Here is a 26203-nt window from a genome sequence, read left to right on the forward strand (position 1 = left end):
GGACAGGTCGAAGACTGGTTCTATGTCTTTTTCCACGGTGGGCGGCCTACCCCTCTTCGTTTGACCGCCCCTTCTTGTATAGAGCCTCCTGTGTTTGGGCCCCCAGTGCGGGTGCGTGCTCCTAAAGGGACGGCAGGTGGATTACTGTTGTCTTCACTTTCAGATATTACAAAGTCGCTATCACTCTGTGATGCCGGTGTCTCATTAGTTTTTCTATATTCGCGTAGTCCTCCGAATTGGGTGTAAGGTCTCCTATAGTTCTTTTTAGGTTCTCCTCCTGTAATCCAGTGGTATACATATATTCCATTACTGCTGTGCATGGATACTAATATATAGAGCATACATAACGCCCACTGGGTGTTCCAGTTTCTCTTTTTAACGTTTTATTTTATAGAGCTGTGAAGGAGCGGCATTCGGCAAATACAGCCAGCGGGACAGTAAGGGCCAGGAGACGCGAGGGCGTCCATGGTTACCAAACACGACTGCAGGCTGTTGCCCTGACGACGGGCGGACGCAGCGCACAGGCACCCCGCTGATTACAGCATGGTCTGGACAACGGGATGACGCAATCGCCGAGCGCCCCCGCACGCCAGGACGCCGGACACCCGCCCGGAGCTCAGGTGAATGGTGATTACACAGGTATTTGGGTGAGTTAAGCTGTACAGGTTGTATGTGTTTGTCTTTTTAGGTTTGTACTATGCATCATATCCTGACGGTGCGTGTCGGCACCGAAACGTTGATATACTGAACTGATGTATTATTGAATTTTTAATACACGCTTGTTGCATAAAAAAAAGCCTCTGAGTGCCGTTCCATCCAGAATTGTATACCGTTTTTGGATCAGGACACCGGGGTAATTGGATCATTTATTGAGTGCCGGACCCAATCGACATATACACACACATATACATATACATACACACATTATAATTCTTATACACACTCACTTGTTGTTATGTTAATAAAGAATGCAAACACCACTAACAACTTTTGCATAGGTATCAGTGACAGAATGCAACAATGTTGCAGCCGCCATTTTTAAAGTACTTTCTGGTATAGGACTTCCTGTTTATTTTATATAAATGAAATAAAGTTTGAGATAAAAGGAGGTAGCACGGTAACCAATGCTATCCTTGACAAAGGGCTCATGCCTGAAACGCATTGGAAGCGTCCAATACAGAGCGGCATCGCAACGTGCTGTCGGGCGAATGCCAGCATTGACACAGTGGCAACCAGCCGGAGGAACATAACTGAGGAAGGAGGCAGGTATTGGCAACAATAGGGGCAGTAGGTTCCGTTACCTCAAATCCTCTCAACGTGCTCACAGCCGGTATAAATCACAACCCCCATCTGTCTCTCCAGACACCACAATTATATCAACAAAAGAGCTTTTAAACATTTAACTATTTGTTTAACAATTTTATTTTTTACAGGTATTGCTTTACTCATATAGTATTCCTTTCTACTTACAAGCGGTCTGTAATAATTACACAATATATAGATTGAATGCAGAGCTGCTGCATTATACACCACTCATTAGCTCAGCTTAACATTTTTATACATCATATTAATGATTGAGTGCATGTGATTGGGACACAGGGCCAAAAACAGTCAGGCATCCTCTGGCACCTCACATTCAATACTTAGATGTGTTACCTTTAAATCAAACAAATCAGTGCCCCCCCCCCCCCCCCCCCAAAAAAAAAAAAGAAGAACACTAATGCTCAAACGGTGTGTTCACAAACTTCACAAATCCCGGAGGAGAGTCTATGGATGTCCATGTAACTATATCTAAGTCTGACATGATTCAAGTGTGACCATAAATAACAAATAGCCACCTTTAGCCCATCAGTAGCTTAGTTTGTGGGGTCCCAAACAAACCACGCACTTCAGCCATAAAAGTGACAGTACCTGTCGCTGAAGTGCTTGCTTTCTTAAACTGTGCATGTCCTTTTTAATATACAACATAAGGGTGGGTGGGGGTTTTCAAGGACAAGTCCATCTTGCACCACTTGTGGACTAGATTTTGAAGACAATACTTGGTATTATCCCTCTTATACACACACTGGATGACTTTTTGAAAGATATGGGCGATTTCGACATTTCTGAATGACATATTGTTCAAATCATCCAGTGTGTACCCACTATATCGTCAACGATGCCCACTCCTGTGGGCCGCTTGCTATATCGCCCATCGGCTATATATGCAGCTCAATCTGGCTATGTTTCAAGCGATATACTGCAAAAAGGCATGGCCAAGCTCCTCCCCTCCATCGCTCCCATCACCACTGAAATCGCTAGGTACACACATCGTCTAGTGTATACCAGGCAATAGATTTTCTGGTGCACTTCAAATCTACTCCAGGGATGTGTTACCCAATTAGGAAGGTCGAGGGAGAGGGGAGTAGTATGGCTAGCAGGCCAGCCTCATAATATTTATAAGTGTGTAACATAAGTTCATGGCCGGATTATAGGCAGGGCTGATCGGTCAGTCGTCCGGGGGCCCCCACACATTGAGGGTCCTCACACTGTGCAAAATATTGCTCCTGCTGACTCTACCTGGTCGAGTCCTGCAACAGGGCACAGCAGTGACACGATTTGTGGGTGGGAAGAGGGCGGGTCCTAATGCAGTGAACTGCTAGCCCCATCAGAGACCTGGGCTGCACGATCACAGGTGGGAAGGTGGGCAGGGCCTAATGCAGTGAAGTACCCACGTCCAGGGACCTGTGCTGATTGCTGAAGCCTAGCCAGGCAGTAACAGGTAGTGTCTTTCCCACTCACTCCCCCTCCCTCTCTCTTCTGCTCATTGTCTCACCCTCTTTTGCTCCCTGGCACCCTCTCGCACTCCCCCAGGCTCCCTCTCTATCTCCTGTGCTCCTCTCGGTTTGTCCCTCTTAGTTTCTTCTTCTCTCTCTCCCTGACATGCTCTCTCTCCTGCTCACTCCCCCTTCTCACTGTCTCTCCCCACTCTCTCTTCCAGTCACATTCTCTCTTGCTCTCCTCTCTCTCCCTGACTCCCTCTGTATCTCTCGCTCACTCCCCCTCTCTCCCTTCTTTCTCCACCACCCCCTCTTGCTCTTTCCTTCTCTCTCCCTGACTCCCTCTTGCTCCCTTCTCTCTCCCCGACACCCTCTCTTTCTCTGATACCTTCTCTCTCGCTTTGACACCCTATCTCCCTGACCCCCCCTCTTTTCCTGCTCCTCTCTCTCCTACACCCTCTTTCTACCCTCCCCCTTCTCTCTCTTCTCCTCCTCCTCCTCCCCCCCCCCCCCCCCCAGGACACTTGTCTCTCACTCTCTTTATTCTCTCTCCTGCTTCCCTAAGGGGCAAAGTAGTGACAGCTGCGGCGTGCAGAGTAAATTTTATTGGTGGGGCGTGCACTAGCCTTAATTGACCATGCATAGGCTGATTTGAAGTTTAATAAAACCACTGTATACTCACACACATAATATTACCACCAGTGGCGTAAGTTCGTCCCAGTTGCCCGGAGGCAAGATAAATATTGGTGCCCCCCTATTTCCTATATTAAGATAAGTGTGTAAGTGTGTGTGTGTGTGTGTGTGTGTGTGTGGTGTTTTTAATTGTCTTTTATTTTAAATCACACTTTCCTTAGCAGTCATACCCAGTATTAGAACCCATGACCTGTTACACTGACAGCTTCATCAGTAAGGTGTCTGCTTCCTGTGTAATAGGTCGTGGGTTCTAATCCTGGGTATGACACTTGTAAAATGTGTATCTACAGTATAATAAAAAGGGTGAGATTTGTAAGGTGCAGAGATCAGCGAGGAAGTCTGCCACTGAAGAGATAGCGGCAGCTATCAATTAACTTAATTCAATGGTGTCACAGAATGGGAGGAGAGGTGCCCCCCTTCAGAGCAGGAGCCCGGCGGCAGATGACTCCGTTGCCTCCCAGAGTTCTGCCTCTGATTACCACTGCTTGTCACCGGGTGTAGTATGTTACGCCGGAGCTTGGGATCCCGGCGCCCAGTATATCGGCGCCGGGATCCTGACTGCCGGCATGCAGGCAGTGGGGTGAGCAGAAAAGAGCCCCTCGCAGGTACAGGGGCATGCTACACTATTTATTCTCCCCCCAGGGGTGTCGTGGACACCCCAAGAGGGAGAATAGTTGTCGGTATGCCGGCTGTCGGGATTCCGGCGTTGGTATGGTGAGTGCCGGGATTGCGACAGCCGGCATATCAAATGCTTCCCCTTGTCACCGACCCTTTAAATATTTACTATAGTATAGTCCTTAGTAGGAATTATTCTGACAGAGCTTCCATGTGAATCAAAACTTCAATATACAGTGTATGTGAATTTCCCCTTTATTTTTAAATGGAAGTTTTCCTTTTTCTGCTGAACACTTTATGCAGGGGAGAGCGCTGCTCCTGCATGCACTATAATCGACCCTCACATCCAATTGTTGCTGGCACTGTGCATTAACCTGTTTGTGATATTAATAGGAGAGAGAGAGCACCTGCTCTGTATCATAAAACATAAGGCGCTATGTTCAACCTCCCTTGAATGTTTCCTTTACAGAGTTACTGGAGTTGGAATTAGGGCTTATGCAGAGAATAATTGCAGCACCATAACTAAGTGTGTGCCAGGTGTGCCTGGCACACAGCGCAGTCGCCCTGAGGGCGCAACGGCCAGCGGCTTGTAATGAGTCAAATAGACTCATTACAATCTGCCTCTGCTGTGCTGGTTGCGCGGCGCTGGAGAAGAGGAGAGGAGCAGCGCCAGAGGCAGGGGAGGAGGAGGGAAGGGGACTGGAGCCGCAGCAGCGCTATGTAATTGGTAGTGGCGCCGCTGCAGCAGTCCCTCTCCTTCCGCATTGGCTGCCCGGCACTGCTGTGAATGCTGGGATGCGCTTCCCTCATCCCAGCAGTGTTGGCCAGCCAATGCGGAAGGAGGGGGACTGCTGCAGCGGTGCCACTACCAATTACATAGCGCTACTGCAGCTCCAGTCCCCCTCCCTCCTCCTCCTTCCCTGCCTGGGATCTGCTGCATAAAGCCTGCACCGAGGAGCCTGATCCAGCGGGGAGAGATGGTAAGTATCTGTCTGTCTATATATCTCTATCCTGTGTGCCTCAATGTGTAAAAAGGGGACGGTCTGCCGTAATGTGTAAAAAGGGGAACGCTGTCTGCCGTAATGTGTAAAAGGGGCTCTACCTGGTGTAGTGGCGCTACTGTGCAGCAAAGTTTGAATAATGGAGACTACTATGCACCGTAGTATGAATTGGTATTAATTTGTGGCCATGCCCCTTCCCCATAAAGCCACGCCCTATATATTTTTCACACGCCTACGGTGCGCACTGCCCCTATCTTGCATGGGGGGGGGGCGCCAATGCCATTTCTTGCACACAGCACTAAAATGCCTAGTTACGGCACTGAATAATTTTGTTCTTACCATGTTGCCATGCGTGTTTCTGTAGTGCGGCCAATATCCATGTCTTTTCCCCACAATCCTGGAAAGTTCCCCAGTCAAAAGTAGGCACAATTGGTGACAAGAGTCAAAAAGTTAAAGTCCAGGCAGTGGTATTAGTGGGACCTTATGCACTATCAGATGATTCTCTGATGATTCCATCGTATTTACCATCTACTGAGAAATGCAGGCACTCTCCCTCATTAACATCACAGACAAGTTAATGCACAGTGCTAACAATAATTGTATGTAAGGATCGTACATAGCACATGCAGGAGCAGTGCTCTCCCCCTGCATAAAGTGTTCAGCAAAAAATAGTATTTTAATTACCTACCGGTAAATCCTTTTCTCGTAATCCGTAGAGGATGCTGGGGTCCATATTAGTACCATGGGGTATAGGGGGTCATTCCAACCCGATCGCTCGCTGCAGTTTATCACAGCACAGCGATCGGGTTGGAACTGCGCATGCGCCGGGGCATGGCAGCCGTCGTTGCCTAGCGATCGCCTCTGAGGCAGAGGTGGTCGCTGGGTGGAAGGGGGCTGGACGCCGGCGTTAAGCCGCCGATTAGGGGGGCGCAGTCCAGCGAACGCATGCATGGCTGGACCATTGGGGGAGACGGGCCACGGCGGCTGCGTAACGTCACAAGCAGCCGCTGCGGGCCGGGGAGCGACGAGTACTCCCAGCCAGTACACTAAAACTGCACTACTCTTGAAGTGCAAAGGCATCGCCGACACTGACATGCGGGGTGGACTAGCCCTGTGCTGGGCGTCCCACCGCATGTCAGTGTGAATGATCATAGCTGTGCTAAATTTAGCACAGCTACGATCAACTCGGAATGACCCCCATAGACGGGTCCACCAGGAGCCATGAGCACTTTAAGAGTTTGATAGAGGGAGGAGCCAGCCCATGCTATGTCCCTCCTACCAGACTCAGTATAGAAAAACTGTGGCCCTCATTCCGAGTTGATCGGTCGCAAGGCGAATTTAGCAGAGTTACACACGCTAAGCCTACGCCTACTGGGAGTGTATCTTAGCTTCTTAAAATTGCGACCGATGTATTCGCAATATTGCGATTACAAACTACTTAGCAGTTTCAGAGTAGCTTCAGACTTACTCTGCCTGTGCGATCAGTTCAGTGCTTGTTGTTCCTGGTTTGACGTCACAAACACACCCAGCGTTCGCCCAGACACTCCTCCGTTTCTCCAGCCACTCCTGCGTTTTTTCCGGAAACGGTAGCGTTTTCATCCACACGCCCCTAAAACGCCGTGTTTCCGCCCAGTAACACCCATTTCCTGTCAATCACATTACGATCGCCGGAGCGATGAAAAAGCCGTGAGTAAAAATACCATCTTCATTGTTAAATTACTTGGCGCAGTCGCAGTGCGAATATTGCGCATGCGTACTAAGCGGATTTTCATTGCGATGCGATGAAAAATACCGACCGATCAACTCGGAATGAGGGCCTGTGCTCGAGGAGACGGACAACATCGAGAGAAGGAATTTACACAGATAGTGGAGAGATTCACACCAGCTCACACAAACAAGGCAAACCAAGCTAATCAGCTTGAAAACTCTACAGCAGAAGAACCATACTTAACCAAGTAACAACACAGTACTCAACTAAGAACAAAGCAGTACTGAACCAAACAACTACTGCAGGATAACAAAGCGCTAGGCGGGCGCCCAGCATCCTCTACGGACTACGAGAAAAGGATTTACCAGTAGGTAATTAAAATCCTATTTTCTCTTACAACCTAGAGGATGCTGGGGTCCATATTAGTGCCATGGGGATGTACCAAAGCTCCCAGAACGGGAGGGAGAACGCGGAGGCTCCTGCAGAACTGATTTACCAAACTTTAGGTCCTCAGAGGCCAAAGTATCGAGCTTATAGAACCTAGCAAATGTGTTCAACCCTGACCAAGTAGCCGCTCGGCAAAGCTGCAAAGCCGAGACACCCCGGCAGCCGCCCAGGAAGAACCTTACGAGTAGAGTGGGCCTTAACAGATTTTGGACACAGCAAACCTGCCATAGAATAAGCGTGCTGGATAGGGAACCTGATCCAGCGAGAAATCGTCTGTTTAGAAGCAGGACATCCAATTTTCTTGGGATCATATAGGACAAACAGAGAATCTGATTTCCTGTGACGAGCAGTCCTCTTCACATAGATCTTCAGAGCCCTTACAACATCCAAAGACTTTGATTGAATTGAGGAGTCAGTAGCCATTCTCGGCTAGCCCGGAGCAATAAGGATGAGGATTGCCTGAACTCTTGTTCTCTTTATGAGCTTTAGAATCCTTGGAATGAGTGGAAGTGGAGGGAACACGTACACTGACTTGAATACCCACGGAGTTACCAGGGCATCCACCGCCACTGTTTGCGGGTCTCTCGACCTGGAACGGTACCTCTGAACCTTCTTGTTGAGATGGGAAGCCATCATGTCTATTTGAGGTACACCCCAAAGACCTGTTACTTCCGTGAACACCTCCGGATGGAGACCACACTCTCCTGGATGGAGATCATGTCTGCTGAGGAAGTCCACTTCCCAGTTGTCCACTCCCGGAATGAAGATTGCCGACAGCGCCACTGCTTGCTTTTCTGCCCAGAGAAGGATTCTTGTCACCAGACATTGCAGCTCTGCTCTTCGTTCCGCCCTGTCGGTTTATGTAGGCCACTGTTACATTGTCCAACTGTACTTGAATGGCCTGAGCTCGTAGAAGGTGTGCCGCTTGCAGAAGACCGTTGTACATGGCTTTTCGTTCCAGGATGTTTATTGGAATAATGGATTCCAGATTTGACCACCTTCCTTGGAAGGTTTCCCCTTGGGTGACTGCGCCCCAACCTCTGAGACTTGCATCTGTGGTTAGAAGGATCCAGTTCTGAATCCCAAACCTGCTTTCCTCGAGAAGGTGAGGCAGCTGTAGCCACCACAGGAGTAAAATCCTGGCTTTCGGCGACAGACGTATCCTCTGGTGCATGTGTAGGCGAGATCCCGACCACTTGTCCAGGAGATCCAGTTGGAAGGACCGTGCATGAAATCTTCCGTACTGTAGAGCCTCGTAGGAGGCAACTTCTTCCCCAGAAGGTGAATGCACTGAATCGATACCCAGGCAGGTCTCAAGACATCCCGAACCATCGTTTGTGTCACCAACGCTTTTTCCACCGGTAGAAATACCCTCTGCACTTCCGTGTCGAAGATCATCCCCAGGAAAGACAAACTCCTGGTCGGCTCCAAATATGACTTTGAAAGATTCAGGATTCATCCGTGTTCCCTGAGCAGTCGAGTCGTGAGAGCAATGGACTGCAACAACTTCTCCCTGGAAGATGTTTTCATCAGCAAATCATCCAGATACAGAATTATATTCACCCCCTGCTTGCGAAGGAGAATCATCATCTCTGCCATTACCTTGGTGAACACCCGCGGTGCTGTGAAGAGGCCGAATGGCAGTGCCTGGAACCGATAGTGACAGTCCAACAGCGCAAATCTGAGATAAGCCTGGTGTGGCAGCCAAATCGGAATGTGGAGGTAATCATCCTTGACATCTAGAGATACCAGAAACTCTCCCTTCTACAGCCCTGAGATCACCGCTCTCCGAGACTTCATTTTGTACTTGGATTCCCTTAGATAAGGGTTTAACGACTTCAGGTTCAAAATTGGCCTGATTGAACCATCCGGTTTTGGTACCATGAATAGGTTTGAATAATAACCCTTGTTTATCAGATGACATGGAACTCTGACAATGACATCAGACCGTTTTCATTTTTGAATGGTTCCTGAAGGATAGCCCTTTCTGTCAGCAAAGCTGGCAAGCCTGATTTGAAGAATATGTGAGGTGGGAGCTCTTTAAACTCCAGTCTGTACCCTTGGGACACAATATACTGTACCCAGGGATCCAGGCCGGATGACACCCAGACGTGACTGAAACATCTGAGTCTCGCTCCCACTTGCCCGTTCTCCAGACAGTGAGGTCCACCGTCATGCTGAGGATTTTGAGGAAACAGAGGCACGCTTCTGTTCCTGGGAACCTGCAGGTGCAGGTTTTTTTTTTTATTTTGCTCGACCACCTCTGAAGAAAGTGGTAGGAGGCTTGGATTTTCCAGCCTTTGCGGTCCGAAAGGACTGCTTTGTGGACGTAGAAAAGGGTTTCTTCATCGTCTGAGTGGCTGAGGGAAGAAAGGTTGACTTACCAGCGGTTGCCGTGGAGATCCAAGCATCCAATTTTTCCCCAAATAAAGCCTGACCTGTGAAGGGTCCACACTTCTAGATTCCGCGTCGGCAGACCATTGGCGTAGCCAGAGTCCCCTACGTGCTGAGACAGCCATGGACGATGTCCTTGCAGTCAGATTACCCAGGTCCTTCATGGCATCCACCATGAACGCCGCAGAATCCTGTATGTTATGTAAAAACATTTCAATGTCACTTCTAGCCATAGTATCTAATTCCTCAAGCAATGCGCCTGACCACTTTACTATGGCTTTAGAAATCCATGCCCAGGCAATAGTAGGCCTTAACACCACGCCTGAAGCAGTGTATATGAATATGAGCGTAGTCCCAATCTTGCAGTCTGCCAGTTCTTTCAACGCAGTAGACTCAGCTACAGGTAAAACCACCTTTTTTGACAGAGACATCCACTATAGGTGGGCTTTCCCACTTTTTCCTATCCTCCTCAGGGAAGGGAAAAGTGACAAGAACCCTCTTTGTGATCTGGAATTTTTTCTCCAGGTTTTCCCAGGATTTTTCAAATAATGCGTTCAATTCTTTAGATGTAGGGAAAGTTAAGGGGGCTTATTGTGGTCTGTGAAAAAAGCCTCCTCAACCTGTTCAGGGGGCTGTTCAGTAATGTGTAAAACATCCCTAATAGCCTCAATCCTGAGCTGTACCCCTTTAGCAAGGGAAGCCATACCTCCCCCTCCCCCACATATCCCCATCAACGCCTGCCGTGTCAGTCAGTATCCATGTCACCTTGCGTAATCTGGGCAAGGACACATTTCTTCGGGTATATACCTGGGGATCTTGATGAGGTAGTGGGGACAGAACCAGACAAAACCTCCACAGATTTTCTTAAAACCTGTGTTTCAGTCTCATTATGGGCTACCCTTGAAGAAATCTGGGATAACAGTCCCTTAATGGAAGCCAGCCAATGTGGCTCAGATTCAGAGGGCTGAGACATGTGTAATCCCCCAGTCCGCGGGTGTACTGATGTCCCTATTTCCAGCTGACGGTCTTCCGGTACCTTGCTGCTACCAGCACCCCGTGACAGGGAGGCAAGCGTGCGATTCCCTTTGTGAAGCAGACACAGACTGGCACGTAATGCATACAACACAATTTTATTGTATTGACAAAATTAAAAGGATTCACGGAAATATTATAACAAACACAGAATTAGCACAATGAATTATCTCCCTTGGCTAATGAGCAGGTGATACCCCCTTACCGCCGTATTTGGCTGACCTGCCACTTAATCAAAATGAATTAAAATGAAATTGCAAGTGGGCTGGTGAGTTTACAAACATGGTAAGTAAGATACACCATCTTACTTACCTTGTTTGTAAACTCACCAACCCACTTGCAATTTAATTCTAAACATTTCTCAACTTCTTATAGCCAGCAGTAACGATAAAGTCGGTATATTGCGGGAACAGGTGAGCAAGCTGTCGTCTCTATATAGCACAGTCTCGTATAACCAGTGTTGCAATAAAGCAGGTATATTGCGGAAACAGGTGAGCAAGTTGGCGTCTCTATATAGCACAAAGCAGTATTAGACTTAAATAAGCACTAGTGGGCGTCTCTATATAACACAGTCACCAATCGCCCGCCTTTGGAATAAATAACAGCACACAGCAGTATTAACCTGAATAAGCACTGGTGGGCGGAGCTTGCATAACACGGTGGTGAAATAGCAGACCAGTGCAATAACCGAGCATGAGCACTCCATAAAACAATCTAAAATACAATTTTACTTCAGTTCAATGGCGCAGCGTAACCCATAGGTACCACATTTTCAAAGCACATGTATTACTGAACCGTATGTTCTACAATTTTCAGGGTTATATCAGGCTGCTGCAACTAGAGGAGAGGCTACCTCCCCTGCTTATTGCGGCGGGGAATCAGGATAAGGGAAGCCTACCTCTCTATTAACAATTCCCAGATGGGGCCACACCTCTGAGCAGGGGAACCCACCCCCTGTGACCTGCCTGTTGCTGAGCACCGCTCCGGGGATGCACCGTTGTAAAAGTCTGCTGACGGATCTTCTCCAGTCGCGATGCCCAGGGAGTCTTCGTCCTCCCGCAGCCACTGGTCCGTGCAGTCCTTCTCTCCGGGGTCCTTCGGTGGGCTTGCTTCCAGGGGTTGTTCGTCAAGGTGCCCAATCCTCCGACTGCCACTTCAGTAACTCTTCCAACTGCTCTGGTTGCGACGATGGTGTGGTCTGCAGTCTTCTCTTCTTCAGAGCAGCCACTTACTCCCCGGGGTCCCCGTCCTCTCACATCTTTAAAGGGCCCTCTCGTCCTCGCACAGGCAATGGCGTGGGTAGCACTACTCTCCTGAGAGGTCCCGGTCCGTCACGATGCCAGTACACAGGTAGAGTCGGGCAGAAGGGCTCTCCAGGTCCACGATCTTCTTCGGTGTGCCGTCCCTCCTCTTCCTCCACGGCGCGCCTCCGGGACAGCAGACCAGTCTCCCCACTCCTCCGCAGGGCAGTCTCCACGATCCTCACGGTGAGCGATCCTCTTCTTCTTTTACAGGGTTTACTCCCTCTATCATTCTGCGGGCAGCAGCTCCTCTTCCCGCGTTCAGTCGCTTCTTTTAAAGGGGTCCCCCTCCTTGGACCACCCCCGTCCTCACTTATCACTGGCTCCTCAGCCCCGGCAACAGCCCACCTCGGGGTGAATTTTCCCTGCAACCTGGGGGGGCCAATCAGTGAGAGGCCTAAATTCCCGAGTTTTTGTGTTACCGAGCAAAGGGGAATAAAAATAGATGGCAGTGGTGCCAATCTTTCCCTGTCACAGTTGGCAGGATCATCTAAAGCACAGACCATGTTATTCTTTGGGCTCCTATGCCATCAACCATTTGTGAGGGCTATTTTAGCCAAGGGGACCCCCTGTTTTTATTACACATGAGATTACATCCCTGAGTACAGGAAATGGGTCCCTCTGGAGAAGATACAAATTCTGCCGCACAAGACACAGAGGGGTCTATTTACTAAGCCTTTGGTGGAGATAAAGTGGACGGAGATAAAGTACCAGCCAACCAGCTCCTAACTGTTATTTTTCAAACCCAGCCTGTGACATGGTAGTTAGGAGCTAATTGGCTGGTACTTTATCTCCATCCACTTTATCTCTATCCAAGGCTTAGTAAATAGACCCCAGAGTCCCTGGACATTGTTATGTGAGAAATTTGCATACACACACACATACACATACAGGAAAATGTCACACAGTTTCCCCCCAGTACCTTCAGAGAAACAGAGTTAATGGAGCCAGCACACACAGTACCCCAGTAGGCAGTTATGAAATAACTGCCTGATGCCGACTGTGCACCCTTAACAGACTACACAGTTATATACAGTCCCCCCCCCCCCCCCCCCCACCCACCCTTCTACAACACCCTGGTACAGCATAGGCTAGCTGGAGCTATGTGGAGGGGCAGTGCTCCATGTCAGCATCTCTTGGTGTGGATCTGCAGGGAGAAAATGGCGCTGGTGAGCTGCTGGGTCCGCTCTGAGAAGAAACTCCACCCTTAAACATGACGCGTCTTCCCCAACTTTGAATCTTTATACTGGCCTGAGGTAATGGCGCTAGCAGCGGTACCGAAGTCCCCGATAGCCTGAGTGACCAGTTTTTCAAGGGTATTGGCTGGCCCAGGGCGCCCCTCACAGCGCCGCACTGGAGTACCTCTGAGCCTGTCCAGAGCGCAATGTCAGAACTGTGCTCCCACCCTGTTGCCGCCATTCAAACCGGCTCCCCGCTTGTCGGGTCACCAGTGACACACTCACCACTGCGATCTTCTGGCTCTGTTAGAGGGTGGCGGCATGCTGCGGGAGTGAGCGGTCGCCTCGAGGGCTAACGATCATCACCCTCAGGAGCTTAATGTCCTGTCAGCAGAGATAGTGGCCATTAACCTCAGAGGGTTGGACACCACTCCTCCTCCTCCTCTTCTCCCCCCCCCCCCCCTCCCCCCAAGTCCCAGCAGCCTCCCTGTGCCTAATTACTCTTTAAAAAAAAAAAAAACCACACACACACACACACACACACACACACACACGAGAAACTCTAGAAGCTCCCCTAGCAGTGACCGGCTCCACCGGGCACATTTTCTAAACTGAGTCTGATAGGAGGGGCATAGAGGGAGGAGCCAGCTCACACTATCAAACTCTTAAAGTGCCCATGGCTCCTGGTGGACCCATCTATACCCCATGGTACTAATATGGACCCCAGTATCCTCTAGGACGTAAGAGGGGGGGAAAAAAAAAAAAAAGGAAAACTTTCATTTAAAAATTAAAAAGGATAGATAGAAGACCCAATTCACATAATACCTGGAAGCTCTGTCCGAATAATTCCAACTAAGGACTATTACAGTTTAAAGGATCGGTGACAAGCAGTGGTAATATTATATGTGTGCGAGTGTACAGTGATTTTATTTATGCTCGTGTTTTTAATAAATTTGATATCCTTGATATATTGTATGATGGTTGATATTTAAATGTGCTCCTTAAGGTGGTTTATTCCACTATATCTTTTCTACTATTCTTGTTCAAGTTAATCCAGAATGAATGAAAAGGTAGCAGCAGAAATATATGTATATTTATCTCCAGATCTGAAGTGTTTGATAGAATTTAATAGTGCCTGAGAAATTGTTTTTGTTTTGTGATTTGGAGTTTGTAGCTCTGCAGTACCATTCATTTTCTTGGCTTCTATTTTAACCCGTCAGGAATCCTTAGCCATTAAATGATATTCTGTTATGTCCTTTTGGCTTGTCAGTTACTGCACAACAGGATTTATTTAATTCTCTAAATTAATCAAATTTGACAATCAACTGTACCTGCCTGCCACTACATCTCCATTTCCTTTCACCTGGTGCCTCTACTTTTGAAAACATTCTTTCTATGGGGTCGTATGCAGTAGTTTATGAAGTTGCCATGCTGTCTACCACTGCTGTGCCACAATGTTTCTTTTAAAGCAACTGCTGTGTGTTTGTGCCACTGCTCTGTTGCCGGTGAACAATACTGTGAGGAAACTCAAATCTAAGCAGCTGTGACCACTGTATATTTTCGCACAGCTGCTGTGTACTAGATTCGCAGCTGCAAAAAGGCATTTGTGTCCATCTTTGAATATAACCCACAGTCCACTTTTTAAAAGCAAATGGTCATTAAGCCAATATACTATGCTGTAATATGCTGTGCCAATATTACTGAGCACGCACAGCTTGTTTATACCTCATGGTGTAGAGGACCTTTTTAATATGCACGGAAAGCCATATGTATTGCAGGAAACAATCAGAATGCAAAATACTGTACATACCACCAAGGGAGAGAAATACATAGGGGGTAATTCCAAGTTGATCGCAGCAGGAAATTTTTTAGCAGTTGGGCAAAACCATGTGCACTGCAGGTGAGGCAGATATAACATGTGCAGAGAGAGTTAGATTTGGTGGGTTATTTGTTTCTGCGCAGGGTAAATAAAATACTGGCTGCTTTATTTTTACACTGCAATTTAGATTGCAGATTAAACACACCACACCCAAATCTAACTCTATCTGCACATGTTATATCTGCCTCCCCTGCAGTGCACATGGTTTTGCCCAACTGCTAAAAAATTTCCTGCTGCGATCAACTTGGAATTACCCCCATAGTTTTTGACCCAAAAATAGCAGAGTTCCTTGGAGTAATCATCCCAGATAATGTCCTCTACAATTGTAACTACAGATACAACTTCTTGTCAAAAAGGCAGATAAAGACTTGCTGAGGTCCAAATATAAACACTTAATTCGCGTGCAGCTGTCTAATCAGGGAGTACGCAACCCTTAAATACCACAAATATAAAAATAGCAAGACAGCACTGGTGAGCAGATGATATTTAATTAACTAATAAAAGAAAGTAAAAATAATAATACATATCAATAGTATCACATAAACACTGGCTGGTATTAATCACATTTGAAATACTGTATATAAAAAATACTAAATAAAAGTACAGTATGTATACTCCTAAAAAAAGCCACTGAATATTCCAGCATAAACATTTGTTAGTAATTAATTGTGTGCACAAATCCACTGTTTGTTATACCCCTTTCACATCGCACAAATAACCCGGTACCGACACGGCATATTGCCGTGTCGAACCGGGTCAGTGTGCGATGTGAAAGCACACTGGCCGATTTAGCGGGTCGCCTGACCCGGTAAATCAACCCGGTAAAAAAGAAGGAAGGGTTTTACCCGGGTTGATTACCGGGTCAGGTGCGGTGTGAATGGTAGCCGTGTCGATGCGACACGGTTCCCATTCACAAGATAGGGAGAGGCGGCGTTGGAGATGAGCTCATCTCCCGACACCGCCTCCACCCCTGCTGCGCGCTCCGTTGTTATGGCAACCGACCCGGTATATTGCCGGGTCGGAAAGCCAGCAGCGGAGTGCAAATGCCGGATCCCACCCGGTAAGTACACGTTTGTCTTACCGGGTAGGATCCGGCATTTGCAGTGTGAATGCAGCATTAGTAACCAAGCAATGAGATGCTGTTAGATCGGGATGCATTTGGCATCCTGACAGGCGGGATGCCGGTGGTCGTGTGACAGATGCCAGAATCAAGACACCACTCAGGAAATCGGCGCCAGGACGCTGACTGCCGACATCCTGAAGGTAAGTATCTCTGCGGGTATTGGTGTTAGTGCCCAGGGGGTGGTAGAATTAGGGCAGTGGTTAGCCGTAGCTGCCACCCCCTAAAATTTAGCCCTATCCACCACCCCCTAGATTTAGCCCTAGCCACCACCAGAGGAGGGTTAGGTTAGGGTAGGGAGGGAGGGTTACGGGTCAGCATTCTCGGGTTTGGGATGGCGGGTAAGTCATGTGACTGCTGGCATTCCGAATGCCAGGATGGATATTGCATCATACCCGTTAGATCTTGTTCAGAAGCTTATAGTATTATTAGCTTTTATGCAGTAGTAGATTCCAGGGCAGGCTTTACTGTTAACCAGACAATATGAAATTTATTAGAAGAAGCTTACTGTGTATGCAGAAGCAGTCATGCTTGATGGATGTAAGAGTATATCATTTGTTCCTGGCCAAGAAATTAGTTTGGAATATCAAGGTACTTATAAACAGGCAAATACCCTCTGTTCTCCTGAATCCACAAATAAGGCAGCAACTCTTCCTCCCGGCTGCTGGTGTAGTCCAAAATCTGCAGCCTTGTCTGGAGTTTTTGAGCAGTGATTCCTGTTTATTGTTCCCGGTCAAATAGTGGCAAACACCGGCTGGAGCTATAGAAATGAGTTCTTGGCGTGTTTCTCCTCCTATATCAATGATCGTCGGCTTCCCCATAAGTTAATTGTAATTAGCTATTAAATTCTCTGTGTTAGGTATGGCAAGGACAACTGCTTTTCTGAACATGGTGCGTTCGCGCGTGATCTGACCATGTCAGTTAAGTGCTTATTGATACATATGCCCCATAGGCAAATCAACAAAGATATCAGGCGCTTCTGGGTTTGTGCCAATTAGCGTAATTAATCTAAATGCTGCTCACCAAATGAGGGGGGGGGAGAGAGAGAGAGAGAGAGAGAGAGAGAGAGAGAGAGAGAGAGAGAGAGAGAGAGAGAGAGAGAGAGAGAGAGAGAGAAAATGGTAGTGCTGGAAGATTATAATATATTGAATTTAATTGCACAAATACAATAGGTACACAATAAATGAAATGTATTCATAAAAACACAAGAATTCTCTACAGTTCCAAATAGTTATTCAATAAGTGAGCTCTAGTGCCTCCTGATACTGTATCAATATATTAGTCTGCCAGACTTCAGAAGATATAGTGACATTAGTTAAAACAGTTTCACTTTATAGAAATTCAAATGATAGTGCCTGTGAGAAGTTTGTTGAAAGAATTTGCAACATGCACACAGGATTTTGTAATCATCTCTGTGAGACCAATGAATAATGTTCAGAGTTTATAAGTAGTGAGGGCCTATTCCGGCTAGGCGTACTCACATACAGTATACACTATATAAAACAGGTTAATAGCAGTTGTGGCCCTTGGTAACCACTAGGGTTAGAAATTGATCCATGCTTTCCAAGTGGCAATTTCTCCAAATGACTTTGGGGGTCGTTCAGAGTTGATCGTAGCCCTGCAAAATTTTGCAGGGCTATGATCATGTCCATAGACATGCGGGGGGACGCCCAGCACAGGGCTATCCCACCCCACATGTCAGTGCCGGCCCCCCCAGCAGAAGTGCAAAAGAATGCTTTTGCACTTTAGGAGCAGCTCCTGGCCAGCGCAGCTTTAGCGTGCTGGCCGGGAGCTACTCGTCATTCCCCGGCCCGCAGCGGCTGCGTGTGATGTCACGCAGCCGCTGCGGCCCGCCCCCCGCATGGTCCAGCCACACCTACGTTGGCCAGACCGTGCCCATGAAACGGCGGCTAAACACTGCAGTTTCGTGTCCCCCCGCCCATGCCTGTCAATCGGGCAGAGGCAATCGTACTGCAGCGACGACCTTCGGTAGTCTGGCATGCCCCTGTGGAGATGTGCCCCGTGTCCCAGGGCACATCGGACCGGCAGGGTGCAGGGGGATCTGCATCCCCTGCAGTTCCTGGCTGTGGGCAGCGCTGGGGCAGTTTGTCTGTACCCAGCACTTGTCAGTGTGTGGCGGCGGCGGGTGTCTGGTGCAGGGATCGGATGTTTCCCTGCACCAGGCTGTCAGCTGCGGAGGCTTTCAAATGTTGGCGCCCCCCGGGAGCCAATCGCGGCTCCCGGAGCGGCGGCGAATCGGAGACGGGCGCGGTGAGCCAATCGGCGCTCGCCGCGTCATAGGCCCCGGCGTCTAACGTCAGACGCCGGGCGGGAGCCGAAGAGACCGCGCGCGCGGAAGAAGACGCCGCGAGGAGGAGAAGACGGCCGTGTGAAGAGGAGCTCCGGTGGCCGCTGAAGAGGCCAGAAGACGTCGGCCTGCAGGAGGAAGATGTCCAGCGGCGGCTGGACGCTGAGGAGCGGAGGCGGCGCCGCTGGCCAGGACGGGTCAGCGGCAGAAGAGGGCGCCGGAGATCCCTGGATCAGGTGAGGCAACTTTCACCCCCTCCCTTTTCCTCCCTAGACCACCAGGGACGGGCATTTGGCCCGGGGGCACAATTCAGGCACTAGGCCTGTTGCGCAGATAGGAGTTTGGGGGTCACCATCTGAGTCGGTGGTTTGGGCGTAGTAGGCGGGCACTAGGCCCGGGGGCAATCCAGGCAATAGGCCTGTGGGGACATTAGAGGGCATTAGGCCCTAGTGTACTTTGGCCAATTAGGGTAACATAAGGTGACCCTGGGCACCAGGCCCAGGTCACCCACGAGTGACGAGTTAGGCGGGCACTAGGCCCGTGGGTGAAGTCAGGCCTCCGGCCTGTGTGCAGTCAGGGGGCGCTAGGCCCAGTGAATAAGTGCCCCGAGGTGAATAAAGGTGGCACTGGGCACTAGGCCCAGGCCACCCCGAGGTGTTAGGTAGGCAGGTCCGCTTGACCTGAGCCCCCGGAAGTGTACAGGAGGTGGGCAGGCTGTGTGGCGCCCACCCCCTTCCAGTGGTAGGTAGGGATTTAAAGGGACAGCACCGTTTGATGATGTACTCTGATGTGTGTGTTGTTACCGTGCAGGGCAAAATGTTGTTTTAGAGTTTGTGCATAGTTTGTGTTGCACCACTTACACTTACACTTGAGCCAGTTTGAGGGCTTTGTTATGCAGCTAGTGTAGCAGACGCACACTAGATTAGAGTTAGGCCCTGCACGGCTGTTTCTCTCTTTGCCTCCTTACAGGGACCTTTAAGTGGAGAAGATCGGAGTACAAGACGTAGGACGGTGAGTAACATCTGTCTGTGTGTCCCTATCTGTCTCCCTTCCTTCAGGGCGAACGGTGAACCTTGCACGCCGGTGCAATGTAGAATTTCCACCTGGTGCGAGAGTGCCAATAGGTGAAATTCGGGCTCTGAGGCGGACGCCTGGGATGACCCTCACCTAGCCCGAAAGCACTATTTTCCTCGGCTCCGGAGGGCGGTTCGGTCCACAGTCAGGAGGACGGCACTTAGCAATCTCCTTCCTCCTAGGTCATCGTGTCCGGATCCGATTGAAGATTGCCAGGTCCGTTGAAGGTTCCGGTACCTGAAGGTGAGAGAGAGCGGCGCCTGGTGAGTACCGAAACTACACCTGCACGACAGCAGGCACCACCACACGCACCACCGCACCTCTTACACCCCGGCGCATGAGCAGTTCTGACCCGATCGCACCGCTGCGATAAACTGCAGTGTGCGATCGGGTCAGAATGACCCCCTATGTGTAATAGTCTAGAAGTGCTACACTTAGTTGCTGACCTGGATAAGGCCAAATGAGATCAGGATCTCTAAATGATTATGTGTAAATGTCACAAATAAAATATATAGGACTGTAAAAAGTTTAAGTCTTTCACAGGTAAAAAGGATTAAATTACACTGTTAGTAACAGTCAGTATCTGCCGTGATCACAGCTGAAATGCAGCAACAATGACAGAGCAGGGCTGACACTTTCTTAATGCTGGGCAATAGCAGTATCTACCTCCCAGCATATATAAGGCATTAGTAAGAGGACAGATACCCATCAATCGCAGCTCTGTCAGTCTCCCAGTGCTGGGCGAGAGTGCCAGCTGACTGGCACTGTTAGCAATCTCAGCGGTGGCAGTGTCCATGGCTCCATGCACATTCACTGAACAAAAGCAAATAGAAATATCTGCTGTAGTCCATCCACAGCACAAATGAAGGCTCACAGTGTTAAAAGGCAGCCCTGGGGTGCTTCAAAGTAGGAAACGGTAGAACCCACTAAGATCAGGATGTGCAGTGAGGTGCCTTAACGTGGTTCTCATCTGTAGATAATGCTGGCCTTATTTTCTGAGCAGTGATTCCTGTTTGTGGTCCTGGACAAGGAGTGGCAAACACCACCTGGAGCTACAGAAATGAGTCCTTTATGTGTTTCTCCTGCCTATATCAGTGATCAGCAGCTTCCCCAGAAGTTAATAGCAATTAGCTATTACATTTACAGTGTTAAACATGGCAAGGACATCTGCTTCTCTGAGCAGCTGTCCTTGCATGAGTGTGATACAGAATCGTTCCCTTACCATTGTATTTGCTGCTGCAACCCACAGCTAGATAGATCCAAAATTATGATGGTGTTTTAAGGGCATATTGATGAATATGCCCCATAAGCTCTAATCAATGGCAGTTCTATACGTGCATCAAAAAAAAAAAAAAACAAAAAAAAAAAAAAAAAAAGTTAACGTTTTTCTGGAAACATCAATGACAGACATCAGACCATCAATGATTGGACCATCGCAAACTCACATTTTCAGTAGCAGCTGCTTCTCTCTGCAGCCTCCTGGTGTACACAGCAAGGTTAAGGTTGCTTCTAATGCATTTCCCCAGCAGCTGCTAATCTTTGTAGCCACTGGTCGGGGGCTGCCTGATCAGCAGTGATTGGCAGCACAGCAGGCATTGGGGGAGGGAACTAGGGTGGACATGTACTAAGCAGTAATAAAAGTAGAGAAGTAAGCCAGTGGAGAAGTTGCCTTTGGCGACCAATCAGCTGCTCTGTATTCTTTTATAGTATGCAAATTATTACTGTTACGTCAATGCTGATTGGTTGTCATGGGCAACGTCTCCACTGGCTTACTTCTCCACTTTTATCACTGCTTAGTACATGTCCCCCTAGGAAACAAAAGGCCAGGAGGTCCCTCTAAGAGGGGAAGTTGCTGAAAGATTTTCCAGCAATTGCACAGTGGGTGTTTGATTGGTCACATCTGATGCAGACACACCAGACAAGTGGTTTATAAGGCTACGTATGCTAGAGTAATCAATAAATATGGACACGAAACTTCCCGGACCACCTATAAGGTTACGAAGAACCAAATAAAAAATAAATAAAAAAAGGGTACAGCTTACATTTGTTGGTACACCACTAATCATCTTAGCCTAGTCTTTCCTAATTTGTAACTGAACATCGTGTTCTAAATTGCACCCAACACACATTTTTTTTTTAAACCTTCTTATATAGCAAATGTTTGTTTGTTCGTTTGTTTTTTTTAAACAAAAATGGCAATGAGATTACTGCTACTGCATTGCCAATCACTAATAATAATTATATTATTACTGCTATTGCAGCCATAGTCATGATGGGGATGTTATTATCTAACCGGCAGTGATGACGATACTCCTACTGCTTCTGCATTACTTGCCACCGGTGATTATCAGTGACTACAAGGGTGTGGAGGGTGGAGCAGGTACTAATCACCCAGGCCTGTTGGAGGTGCCCAATGTGGAGCGGGTCTGCATGCCCACCCCCCACACCTTAACTGTCAGCATGCAGCATCTCTTCCCAGCCCAGCACACTGCTCTATGCTGGGCTGTGGTGGATGAAAGGTGACCGCTGCCCTCCCTCTGGATCTGTCCCTGACTGAGGGACGCACAACCCCCCCCCCCCTCCCCCCCAAACGTGGTTTGGCGACACTCTGTGGCGTATATACAATATATTTTTATGTTTTTTTTTTCATAAATTTAGCACCTGGCGCTTATGACTGGCAGCAGATGTGAAATTGGACACCGGCCATTTTGTGTTTACAGACTACATCTCCCAGACGGCCTGGGGTTTCAGAGGATATACAGAGAGACACGCAGAGGCTGTCGGGGGCGGGGAAAAGACGAGGATGAGGAGGTCATGTGTTTAATATAGCTAAGATGCAGCTGACTACAACTGGAGGATACTGGGGAAGAAATCAAAGTGTCTGTACAGAGGGAGACCCGCTGAGAGGGTGAACCCCAGTCTGATGGATTTAAGTAGCCTAAAGAAGATAACACATTTCAAACCTTCCTTTTCGACCCCTGGGGTGGAAAGTTTGCAGAGGGATGCACACTTTGGAGGAGTGTGAGATAAGTAGCAGTTTACAGTGTTAGGTTTCTTTCTAAAGACTGACAATTATTAGCTAACAAAGTGTGTGATTTCATCACGAATCAGTTTGTGGAACTACAAGTACCAGTGTTGCTGAAAATGTCAATTGGAACCCTTAGAGTACAGTTTTCTCCAAGCCATAGTATGCAGAAGATAATTTGTGAACTCTGAAATAACAGTGCACTATAATGGGGGATGTATTGTTTAATGCTGGGTGTGGTATGTGTAAAATTCTTTGTCATACTGCTGGTTAAGTTGTCATTACCCAGTCAGTGATTGCAAAGGCCTGGGTGTTATTTGTATACAAAAGGAAGGTTAAGGAAGGGACGGATACTGTAGGAGAGAGCAGATTCATCCGTTATGTTCATTTTTTTCTTATTATTGCATTATGCAGTACACCCTTTAGATGTGTGTACATTACTGACTGTTCAATATGTTTCTATGCCTATTTAGTATACAGTATGTCCTTTTTTATTGAACTTACTATAGTACCTTGTATATAAATGCATAAAAAGCAATTGCTATTCCAGACCCTTTAATAAATGTGCCAGGGTGGCTTTTGCAACATATCTGTGTGATATTATTCCTGTAGTGGGGGCGGTCTAAGGACGTGGTGGGCAGGGATTTCCCGAATCTCCCTCTGGTGTTCCTGAAATTGAACATTCCCCAGAAGAGCACCTCATGTCAAGACTCGGGTGAAGGCACTAATACCAAGAGAAGTACAAGGTGAGAAGCATTGCAAAGCGGAAGCGTTTAAACACACACCATTAACCAGAAAACCCAGGTAAAGGAATGTTACATTTAAGAAGGTTATGGCCACACCGCTATGATTAGGGCACGGACAGGCTGTCTGGCGATTATGACAATTATATAATTGCGGATGTTGTGCTACTAGCTACCAGTGATGATACAATTATTATATTCCTGATATTTATTGCCAACCACCAGTGATGATGGCAATGATTATATAACTGCTGATGCACTGCCAGCCACCGGTGATTATATTACTGATGATGATGATGATGATGATGATGATTATATTGCTGCTGATGATTATTATGATATTGCACTGATGATTATATTGCTGCTGATTACTGATGATTATATTACTGATGTTGATATTGATGATTATATTACTGCTGATGATTAAATTACTGCTGATGATGATTAAATTACTGCTGCTGCTGATGATAATAATAATATTATTACTGCTGTTGCACTACTATCTACCAGTGATGATGGCAATGATTATATTCCCATTATTGCACTGCCAACCACCAGTGAAGATGACAATGATGATATTACTGATGTTGAACTGTCAGCCACCAGTGATGATGACATTGTTACTACTGATGCACTGTCAGCCACCCATGCCATTCCAAGATAAAAGGCACCAAGTTGCTTAAACGCGTTGGACCATCGCACACTGACAGAAAGAACATTTACACTTCAAAACGCCACCTTCTCTCTCCCTGACGAGAGAGAGAGAAAGCCCGTGAAGCAGAAGACAATAGAGCTCCGGAAGCAGCAGTGAAGGACTCAAGGAAACCAGCGGCTGCCGCATTGAAGCAGGGACTGGACTCAGACTCACCAAGCAGATGATCGGGACACCAGAGGGAACAGGGACGAAAGCGGAGCCAGTACATGTGCGCCGAACGCACCCCCGGTGGTGAGTATAATAAGCCCGTACCCTGGTTCCCATACTGGCAGACCACCATCAACTATACAGCATACTTGCCTACCTGACCCTCTCCATGAGGGAGAAAATGCTCTGTTCCTGGACTTTACTGGTAATGTATGATTGCCATCACCTGTGGTGAGCTAGTTAATTGATAAGAAAGGTGTTTCACCACAGGAGATGGCAATCATACATTACCAGGAAAGTCCAGGAACAGAGCATTTTCTCCCTCATGGGGAGGGTCAGGTAGGCAAGTATGCTATACAGACAGAAAGAGTATCATAGCGGGACACCGCAATACAAATACCCACAAGTGCCATAGCACTCACATGTACATTTACCCTAAATACAAATCCAGGAACAAGGTACATCAGGTGTTCCCTAAAGGTTCACATGACATTTTTCCCCGCAGAGGGACCCTTGTGAAACCAATACACCCAAAAAGTATTATACATCAAAAGGGAGTCTGCAGGACCATACGATTTTAAGTATTTGAACATTAGACTTTTTAGTCTATACCTCCAACAATAAATGATTGACATCAGTTATAAAGACCATGTTGTCATGATGTTCTATAGAAGCATACCATCCACACAGTTTGTGAATACCTGATATGGGGGGTAATTCTGAGTTGATCGCAGCAGGAACTTTGTTAGCAATTGGGTAAAACCATGTGCACTGCAGGGGAGGCAGATATAACATGTGCAGAAAATTAGATTTGGGTGGGTTATTTTGTTTCTGTGCAGGGTAAATACTGGCTGCTTTATTTTTACACTGCAATTTAGATTGCAGATTGAACTCACCCCACCCAAATCTAACTCTCTTCACATGTTACATCTGCCCCTCCCCCCCCCCCCCCTGCAGTGCACATGGTTTTGCCCAACTGCTAAAAAAATTTCCTGCTGCGATCAACTGAGAATTACCCCCATGGAGTATTTCCTAGTCACCCCTTAGTCCCATCCCCATTCCCCACCCCCCCCCCTCATACCTAACCTGTACCCACCCCCCTTCCTCCCCCTCTACACATTATTTCCCACCTGTGTGCGCTGACCACTGCAATCTATAGATAATCCACCCGTGATGACTGATATTATTACTGCCGATGTACTGCCAGCCCCCAGTGATGCCAATGTTATTACCACAGTTGTACTACCAGCCACAAGTGCTGATGATATTATTACTGCCAGCCATCAGTTATAGTGATGATGATGAGGATTCAGCCAGGGTTAAAATTAGTGGTTTTATTTCTGGTGATAATTCAGAAGCGAATTATTTATTGCGGCTAGCCTGTATTCTCTATCGAAACACCTGATATTCCCACAAGTAAAATTGATTGGGATCACAGCGCTTTGGATGCCGGCAGTCAGTATACCAACAGTGGCATCCCGATGCTCAGAGTCCCATACCTACTAAGTAAGGATGCTACCCCTAATCCCTAACCCGCAGCATGACCCTAAACCCCCACCCCCCTCGCCGCCTAAACCTAACCCTTCCCAGTGGTGCCTAACCCTAATTACCCTCCCCGCAGACTAAACCTAATCCTCCCTCCCCTGCAGCCTGACTGTAGCCGTCCCCTACCCCGCAGCAGTCCCTGCATACTTACGTTTGGGGTCCAGGCACCAGCATTGCGACCCAGATCGAATCCCAGTGTCAGGATTCCGACTGCCTGGATCCCAAATGCCAGAATCCTCACTGGATCCCTACTGTCCACCACATTCACCTGCATCGTAAATCTCTAACCCACACACTTAACCCTCTAAATACTAAGATATGCTCTGAAATGGGTACAGTGTGCTACAAAACAATGTAACCATATTCGTGATCTAATTTTTCAGTTTTCTATTATTTTAAATGTCACTTTGCCCTGGACCTTACAGTCTCTGCATTTTAAATTACATCTATAGATAACATATTCCCAGATCACAATGCAATCTAGTATTTTTTAGGTTTGCCACCAGTAACTCATTTCAG

The 26203-nt window shown here is 47.8% G+C and overlaps 1 protein-coding gene across 5 annotated transcripts in view; it reads right to left on the reverse strand.

Moving 5' to 3' along the window:
• LOC134957968 (flavin-containing monooxygenase 5-like) overlaps positions 1-26203 on the reverse strand; it is a 183537-nt gene that overhangs the window by 126393 nt on the left and 30941 nt on the right. The gene's annotated exons all lie outside the window — the stretch shown is intronic.

This window comes from Pseudophryne corroboree, chromosome 9, assembly GCF_028390025.1.
Source record: "Pseudophryne corroboree isolate aPseCor3 chromosome 9, aPseCor3.hap2, whole genome shotgun sequence".
Taxonomy (NCBI): Eukaryota; Metazoa; Chordata; class Amphibia; order Anura; family Myobatrachidae; genus Pseudophryne; species Pseudophryne corroboree.